This window comes from Oncorhynchus tshawytscha, linkage group LG05 (genome assembly GCF_018296145.1).
Source record: "Oncorhynchus tshawytscha isolate Ot180627B linkage group LG05, Otsh_v2.0, whole genome shotgun sequence".
Lineage (NCBI taxonomy): Eukaryota > Metazoa > Chordata > Actinopteri > Salmoniformes > Salmonidae > Oncorhynchus > Oncorhynchus tshawytscha.
In genome coordinates this window covers 81,873,089-81,882,354 of record NC_056433.1, presented here as the reverse complement: position 1 = coordinate 81,882,354, position 9,266 = coordinate 81,873,089, and the positions used below count along the sequence as shown (strand labels likewise).

Here is a 9,266-nt window from a genome sequence, read left to right as displayed (position 1 = left end):
TGTGGAGAAACAGTAAAACAGTGTGGTGAAACAGTGTGGAGAAACACTGTGGAGAAACAGTGAAACAGTGTGGAGAAACAGTGTGGAGAAACAGTGAAACAGTGTGGTGAAACAGTGTGGAGAAACAGTGTGGAGAAACAGTGTGGAGAAACAGTGTGGAGAAACAGTGTGGAGAAACAGTGAAACAGTGTGGAGAAACAGTGTGGTGAAACAGTGAAACAGTGTGGAGAAACAGTGTGGTGAAACAGTGTGGAGAAACAGTGTGGAGAAACAGTGAAACAGTGTGGAGAAACAGTGAAACAGTGTGGAGAAACAGTGAAACAGTGTGGTGAAACAGTGAAACAGTGAAACAGTGTGGAGAAACAGTGAAACAGTGTGGTGAAACAGTGAAACAGTGTGGAGAAACAGTGAAGTGAAACAGTGTGGAGAAACACTGTGGAGAAACAGTGAAACAGTGTGGAGAAACAGTGTGGTGAAACAGTGTGGAGAAACAGTGTGGAGAAACAGTGTGGAGAAACAGTGAAACAGTGTGGAGAAACAGTGTGGAGAAACAGTGAAACAGTGTGGAGAAACAGTGTGGAGAAACAGTGTGGAGAAACAGTGTGGAGAAACAGTGAAACAGTGTGGAGAAACAGTGAAACAGTGTGGAGAAACACTGTGGAGAAACAGTGAAACAGTGTGGAGAAACAGTGTGGTGAAACAGTGTGGAGAAACAGTGAAACAGTGTGGAGAAACAGTGTGGTGAAACAGTGTGGAGAAACAGTGAAACAGTGTGGAGAAACAGTGAAACAGTGTGGAGAAACAGTGAAACAGTGTGGAGAAACAGTGTGGAGAAACAGTGTGGAGAAACAGTGTGGAGAAACAGTGAAACAGTGTGGAGAAACAGTGTGGAGAAACAGTGTGGTGAAACAGTGTGGAGAAACAGTGAAACAGTGTGGTGAAACAGTGAAACAGTGTGGAGAAACAGTGTGGAGAAACACTGTGGAGAAACAGTGAAACAGTGTGGAGAAACAGTGAAACAGTGTGGAGAAACAGTGAAACAGTGTGGTGAAACAGTGAAACAGTGAAACAGTGTGGAGAAACAGTGAAACAGTGTGGTGAAACAGTGAAACAGTGTGGAGAAACAGTGAAGTGAAACAGTGTGGAGAAACAGTGTGGAGAAACAGTGAAACAGTGTGGAGAAACAGTGTGGTGAAACAGTGTGGAGAAACAGTGTGGAGAAACAGTGTGGAGAAACAGTGAAACAGTGTGGAGAAACAGTGTGGAGAAACAGTGAAACAGTGTGGAGAAACAGTGTGGAGAAACAGTGTGGAGAAACAGTGAAACAGTGTGGAGAAACAGTGAAACAGTGTGGAGAAACACTGTGGAGAAACAGTGAAACAGTGTGGAGAAACAGTGTGGTGAAACAGTGTGGAGAAACAGTGAAACAGTGTGGAGAAACAGTGTGGTGAAACAGTGTGGAGAAACAGTGAAACAGTGTGGAGAAACAGTGAAACAGTGTGGAGAAACAGTGAAACAGTGTGGAGAAACAGTGTGGAGAAACAGTGTGGAGAAACAGTGTGGAGAAACAGTGTGGAGAAACAGTGAAACAGTGTGGAGAAACAGTGTGGAGAAACAGTGTGGTGAAACAGTGTGGAGAAACAGTGAAACAGTGTGGTGAAACAGTGAAACAGTGTGGAGAAACAGTGTGGAGAAACAGTGTGGAGAAACAGTGAAACAGTGTGGAGAAACAGTGAAACAGTGTGGAGAAACAGTGAAACAGTGTGGAGAAACAGTGAAACAGTGTGGAGAAACAGTGAAACAGTGTGGTGAAACAGTGAAACAGTGTGTAGAAACAGTGTGGAGAAACAGTGTGGTGAAACAGTGTGGAGAAACAGTGAAACAGTGTGGAGAAACAGTGAAACAGTGTGGAGAAACAGTGTGGAGAAACAGTGTGGAGAAACAGTGAAACAGTGTGGAGAAACAGTGTGGTGAAACAGTGAAACAGTGTGGAGAAACAGTGTGGTGAAACAGTGTGGAGAAACAGTGTGGAGAAACAGTGAAACAGTGTGGAGAAACAGTGAAACAGTGTGGAGAAACAGTGAAACAGTGTGGTGAAACAGTGAAACAGTGAAACAGTGTGGAGAAACAGTGAAACAGTGTGGTGAAACAGTGAAACAGTGTGGAGAAACAGTGAAACAGTGAAACAGTGTGGAGAAACACTGTGGAGAAACAGTGAAACAGTGTGGAGAAACAGTGTGGTGAAACAGTGTGGAGAAACAGTGTGGAGAAACAGTGTGGAGAAACAGTGAAACAGTGTGGAGAAACAGTGTGGAGAAACAGTGAAACAGTGAAACAGTGTGGAGAAACAGTGAAACAGTGAAACAGTGTGGAGAAACAGTGAAACAGTGTGGAGAAACAGTGTGGAGAAACAGTGAAACAGTGAAACAGTGTGGAGAAACAGTGAAACAGTGAAACAGTGTGGAGAAACAGTGTGGAGAAACAGTGAAACAGTGAAACAGTGTGGAGAAACAGTGAAACAGTGAAACAGTGTGGAGAAACAGTGAAACAGTGTGGAGAAACAGTGAAACAGTGAAACAGTGTGGAGAAACAGTGTGGAGAAACAGTGAAACAGTGTGGAGAAACAGTGTGGAGAAACAGTGTGGAGAAACAGTGAAACAGTGTGGAGAAACAGTGTGGAGAAACAGTGTGGAGAAACAGTGTGGAGAAACAGTGAAACAGTGTGGAGAAACAGTGTGGAGAAACAGTGAAACAGTGTGGAGAAACAGTGTGGAGAAACAGTGAAACAGTGTGGAGAAACACTGTGGAGAAACAGTGAAACAGTGTGGAGAAACAGTGTGGTGAAACAGTGTGGAGAAACAGTGTGGAGAAACACTGTGGAGAAACAGTGAAACAATGTGGAGAAACAGTGTGGAGAAACAGTGAAACAGTGTGGAGAAACAGTGTGGAGAAACAGTGTGGAGAAACAGTGTGGAGAAACAGTGAAACAGTGTGGAGAAACAGTGAAACAGTGTGGAGAAACACTGTGGAGAAACAGTAAAACAGTGTGGTGAAACAGTGTGGAGAAACACTGTGGAGAAACAGTGAAACAGTGTGGAGAAACAGTGTGGAGAAACAGTGAAACAGTGTGGTGAAACAGTGTGGAGAAACAGTGTGGAGAAACAGTGTGGAGAAACAGTGTGGAGAAACAGTGTGGAGAAACAGTGAAACAGTGTGGAGAAACAGTGTGGTGAAACAGTGAAACAGTGTGGAGAAACAGTGTGGTGAAACAGTGTGGAGAAACAGTGTGGAGAAACAGTGAAACAGTGTGGAGAAACAGTGAAACAGTGTGGAGAAACAGTGAAATAGTGTGGTGAAACAGTGAAACAGTGAAACAGTGTGGAGAAACAGTGAAACAGTGTGGTGAAACAGTGAAACAGTGTGGAGAAACAGTGAAGTGAAACAGTGTGGAGAAACACTGTGGAGAAACAGTGAAACAGTGTGGAGAAACAGTGTGGTGAAACAGTGTGGAGAAACAGTGTGGAGAAACAGTGTGGAGAAACAGTGAAACAGTGTGGAGAAACAGTGTGGAGAAACAGTGAAACAGTGTGGAGAAACAGTGTGGAGAAACAGTGTGGAGAAACAGTGAAACAGTGTGGAGAAACAGTGAAACAGTGTGGAGAAACACTGTGGAGAAACAGTGAAACAGTGTGGAGAAACAGTGTGGTGAAACAGTGTGGAGAAACAGTGAAACAGTGTGGAGAAACAGTGTGGTGAAACAGTGTGGAGAAACAGTGAAACAGTGTGGAGAAACAGTGTGGAGAAACAGTGTGGAGAAACAGTGAAACAGTGTGGAGAAACAGTGTGGAGAAACAGTGTGGAGAAACAGTGAAACAGTGTGGAGAAACAGTGTGGAGAAACAGTGTGGTGAAACAGTGTGGAGAAACAGTGAAACAGTGTGGTGAAACAGTGAAACAGTGTGGAGAAACAGTGTGGAGAAACAGTGTGGAGAAACAGTGAAACAGTGTGGAGAAACAGTGAAACAGTGTGGAGAAACAGTGAAACAGTGTGGTGAAACAGTGAAACAGTGAAACAGTGTGGAGAAACAGTGAAACAGTGTGGTGAAACAGTGAAACAGTGTGGAGAAACAGTGAAGTGAAACAGTGTGGAGAAACAGTGTGGAGAAACAGTGAAACAGTGTGGAGAAACAGTGTGGTGAAACAGTGTGGAGAAACAGTGTGGAGAAACAGTGTGGAGAAACAGTGAAACAGTGTGGAGAAACAGTGTGGAGAAACAGTGAAACAGTGTGGAGAAACAGTGTGGAGAAACAGTGTGGAGAAACAGTGAAACAGTGTGGAGAAACAGTGAAACAGTGTGGAGAAACACTGTGGAGAAACAGTGAAACAGTGTGGAGAAACAGTGTGGTGAAACAGTGTGGAGAAACAGTGAAACAGTGTGGAGAAACAGTGTGGTGAAACAGTGTGGAGAAACAGTGAAACAGTGTGGAGAAACAGTGAAACAGTGTGGAGAAACAGTGAAACAGTGTGGAGAAACAGTGTGGAGAAACAGTGTGGAGAAACAGTGTGGAGAAACAGTGTGGAGAAACAGTGAAACAGTGTGGAGAAACAGTGTGGAGAAACAGTGTGGTGAAACAGTGTGGAGAAACAGTGAAACAGTGTGGTGAAACAGTGAAACAGTGTGGAGAAACAGTGTGGAGAAACAGTGTGGAGAAACAGTGAAACAGTGTGGAGAAACAGTGAAACAGTGTGGAGAAACAGTGAAACAGTGTGGAGAAACAGTGAAACAGTGTGGAGAAACAGTGAAACAGTGTGGTGAAACAGTGAAACAGTGTGTAGAAACAGTGTGGAGAAACAGTGTGGTGAAACAGTGTGGAGAAACAGTGAAACAGTGTGGAGAAACAGTGAAACAGTGTGGAGAAACAGTGAAACAGTGTGGAGAAACAGTGTGGAGAAACAGTGTGGAGAAACAGTGTGGAGAAACAGTGAAACAGTGTGGAGAAACAGTGTGGTGAAACAGTGTGGAGAAACAGTGAAACAGTGTGGAGAAACAGTGTGGAGAAACAGTGTGGTGAAACAGTGAAACAGTGTGGAGAAACAGTGTGGAGAAACAGTGTGGTGAAACAGTGAAAACAGTGTGGAGAAACAGTGAAACAGTGTGGTGAAACAGTGAAACAGTGAAACAGTGTGGTGAAACAGTGAAACAGTGTGGAGAAACAGTGAAACAGTGTGGTGAAACAGTGAAGTGAAACAGTGTGGAGAAACAGTCAGATCACTGATATTGACATGCAACTTGTGACCCTGATGAACTGTAGTTGAGGAGTCATGTCTGGAACATACCGCTGACTACCAGAAGAGGGAGACAAACACCAGTGTAACCAACAACCTTTTTTATTATAAGTCAGTTAAGAACAAATTCTTATTTTCAATGACGGCCTAGGAACAGTGGGTTAACTGCCTTGTTCAGGGGCAGTACGACATATTTTTACCTTGCCAGCTCGGGGGATTCGATCTTGCAACCTCTCGGTTACTATTCCAACGCTCTAACCACTAGGATACCTGCCGCCCCACAACCTGACAGAGCCAAGACGGTTATGAGAAACAGTTTTTTTTTTACCAGACAATTAGCATGAGTTTAGCTGATCAGAGCTCTAGTCATTAGAGTTCATTAAACACATTGGCAGGCATCCAGGCCATGACGTAATATACAACCCATAACTACATGACAGTGGAGGCTGCTGAGGGGGAGGACGGCTCATAATAATGTCTGGAACTAAGTAAATGGAATGGTATCAAACATATGGAAACCATGGAAACCATGTGACATATGGAAACCATGGAAACCATGTGTTTGATGTATTTGATACCATTCTGCTTTTTACGCTCCAGCCATTACCACGAGCCCGTCCTCACCAATTAAGGTGCCACCAACCTCCTGTGCTACGTAATCCATATTATAAACTGGGTGGTTGGAGCCCTGAATGCTGATTGGCTGAAAGCCGTGGTATATGAGACCATATACCACAGGTATGACAAAACATTACTTTTTACTGCTCTAATTATGTTGGTAACCAGTTTCTAATAGCAATAAGGCCCCTCTGGGGTTTGTGGTATATGGCCAATATACCACGGCTAAGGGCTGTATCCAGGCACTCCACGTTGCGTCGTGCTTAAGAACTGCCCTTAGCCGTGAGGAGACCCTACTCTTTCCTGTTTTCAATCTAGAGGCTCCAGTCACAAAGGACCTGAACTATCAATCAATACTCTCGATCTTCCTCAAACACTCAAAACACACTCACACATATACACACATGCGCACGCACGCACACACACACACACACACACACACACACACACACACACACACACTACACACATTCAAACTCATACACACGTGCACATGCACGTGCACGTGCACGTGCACACGCACACACACACACACACACACACACACACACACACACACACACACACACACACACACACTTTCTCATGTCCATAGATGAACTCTTCCTTTGTCTTCCTCATGTTTGTTAGTTTCTGTAAGTTTGTGTGAGTCATTTGGCAGCGTGTGTAATCATAATCATGCCGCTAAAAGCCTTAAAATGCATTGCATTTCTTAAATAAAATATCACAGGTCGAGACGAACTTGTAACATCGAGTTGAGTTTTTGTACTCCTGGCCTGGAGGCCTACTCTTGCCTGACGACTCACCCTGAGTTGAATTCCGCTGCTCTACGATCACTACATACACCCATCGGTTTCGGGACCAATCAGAATGGCCAGAATGTGTTCCCTTTCTGAAAATCTGGAGGCAAATGGAGGATGGATGGAGGCAAATCCAGACTTTTTGTCTGATAATGTTTTAATGTTTTGATGAAATACTTTTTTAAAGGTGCATTTTAGATGATCCCAGTGTGAGGGGTTGAGTTTTTACCCTGTTCAGGTAGCTTAGTGCTCATTTTCAGGAGAGACTAGGCTGGAGTGACATGTTGCACCACGGCTCTCTTCAACTCAACTGTGTGAGGAATGATTAACATTGGCAAAGTTACAGTATAGGTGTGTCACGTCTACTCCCACTCCTCCCCTCTCGGGCGTTCGAACGTCGCAGGTTTACTATCCACCGGTCCTGGGAATCATCATGAGGCTCACCTGGACTCTCCATTACCTCACTCATTACCTCCCCTTTATCTGGCACTCCCTTAGGTTCCTTCCCCAGGTAGGATAGTTTCTGTTGTTCATGTCTAGAAGCTACTCCTGTGTTGTATGGGTCCATGTTATTTGTTATATTAAACGGCTCTACTCCCAGTGTCTACGTTTCAAGGCGCTCTGCTTTAGAAGCCAATAGCTTCACCTAATTGGCCATTTAGTTATCTGTTTTATTATTTAGAAATGTCAGTGTTGATTATAAACATCCACTGTCGCTCAGTGGGTTGAGCACGGCTCTTGCGGGTTTGATTCCTGCAATCACCTGTATGTAAAATGTACGCATGACTGTGAGTCGCTTTGGATAAAAGCATCTGCTAAATGACACATATGTAACTTTTATATTTTGTATCCAGCTTTTACTCACCTTCGGCACCTGTAAATAAGTACCACCATTTTGTACCTGAATCCTACCTGATTCCTGATGTTTGACATCCCCCTGATAAGACTGCACGGTTCACTATCCTACAGGTATCATTATTCTTTGCTAAATACCCCAATCACTTTATTTAAAAAAATACAAAAATAAACATGAGGATGATGTATCCAAAAAACTATGTGTCCATTTCTGTATCACTCACCTTTAACAGACTTGTTTTATTTTCTCACCCAAATAGCCGGAGTAACATCAAAGGGAAACTTCAGCAGAATAACTGATCTTTACAACAGCCCTGAAGACAGACAGGACGTGAAGTGTTGCAGCATGGGTGGTGCTGTGGCATGTTTCCCTCCCTGTGTCAGATGGTGCTTATCAGATTCAGAGAGGAAGGCCTACACAGTGTGACGGTTAGTTAGGCCTTCTACTGCTGCTGTGTCTGTACTGGATCAAATCCATGTCCTCCACCCCCACACAGTAAGGGAGAGTGGGGTAAGTTGAGACATGTTTTTTTACATACAGCATCACTACGTCAAGGGAAATATAGTTTTCTTTCTAACAAAGATATCTACATATATTTCAGGATGTTGTGTATCCCTGGAAATAATCTGAATGAATGTAAACATAACAGGTTTGAAAACATAGCTCATCCAAAAAAAGGTGGTCTCAGGTATGGGGTAAATTGGGCATGAGGACGGGGTAAGTTGAGCTGTCTTAGGGTAAGTAGGTGGTGACAGTGGGTGATGCTATTAAATCAAGGAATGTGGGTGTGGTATATTTTGTATTGCATGCTTACATTCAGATATAGATCGCTCTGTTCAATGTCACATGATACGTCACATGATACGTCACATGATACGTCACATGATACGTCACATGATACGTCACATGATACGTCACATGATACGTCCATTTCTTCACCAGATGTCTGGGACAGGGTTGTTGTTTTGATGTGCCAATTCATAGATACGTTCTCTGTATTTGAGGCTACTTAGCCCATGAAACTGCTCCGTGAGATTCTTGATATGTTTATGAAGCTCAGACTCCATGTCATCAGATACAGGGCCTTCAGAAAGTATTCATACCCCCTTGACTTATTCCACATTTTGTTGTATTACAGGCTGACTTCAACATGGATTAAATGTATCTTTTTTTTCCCTCACCCATCTACACACAATACCCCATAATGATAAAGTGAAAACATGTTTATAGAAAGTTTAGCAAATTTATTGAAAGTGAAATTTCAAGTCTTGCCATAGATTTTCAAGTCTATTTTCAAGTCTATTTTCAAGTCTATTTCAAATCTGTAACTAGGCCACTCAGGAACATTCAATGTTGTCTTGGTAAGCAACTCCAGTGTTTATTTGGCCTTGTGTTTTAGGTTATTATCCTGCTGAAAGGTGAATTTGTCCCCCAAGGGTTTGTTGGAAAGCAGACTGAACCAGGTCTGCTACTCTACCATACAGGGACATGTCTGTTTTCTTTTTTTGTCAATGTACCACCTCTTCAATCTCCTAAGGTTTATGTTTTCATCCCTTGTGCTGCTTCTCAAATGGACTTCTTCTCTTCTCTCACTTCCTTGGTTGCTCTCTCAAGAACCTCAAGGGGGCGAGACCCCTGCTTGTTAAACATTTGTATCCACGGTGCGTGTCTGCTCTGTAACAATAAAATATTATTATAATATTTTGA

General features: G+C 43.2%; 1 long non-coding RNA gene across 1 annotated transcript; it reads left to right on the top strand.

The window, feature by feature from the left end:
- Nucleotides 1–7,111: 7,111 nt before the first annotated feature.
- On the top strand, nt 7,112–8,959 carry LOC112235880. The gene is made up of 3 exons (XR_002951133.2): nt 7,112–7,214; nt 7,558–7,672; nt 7,819–8,959. It is a non-coding gene; the product is annotated as an uncharacterized LOC112235880 (long non-coding RNA).
- The last annotated feature ends 307 nt before the right edge of the window (nt 8,960–9,266 follow it).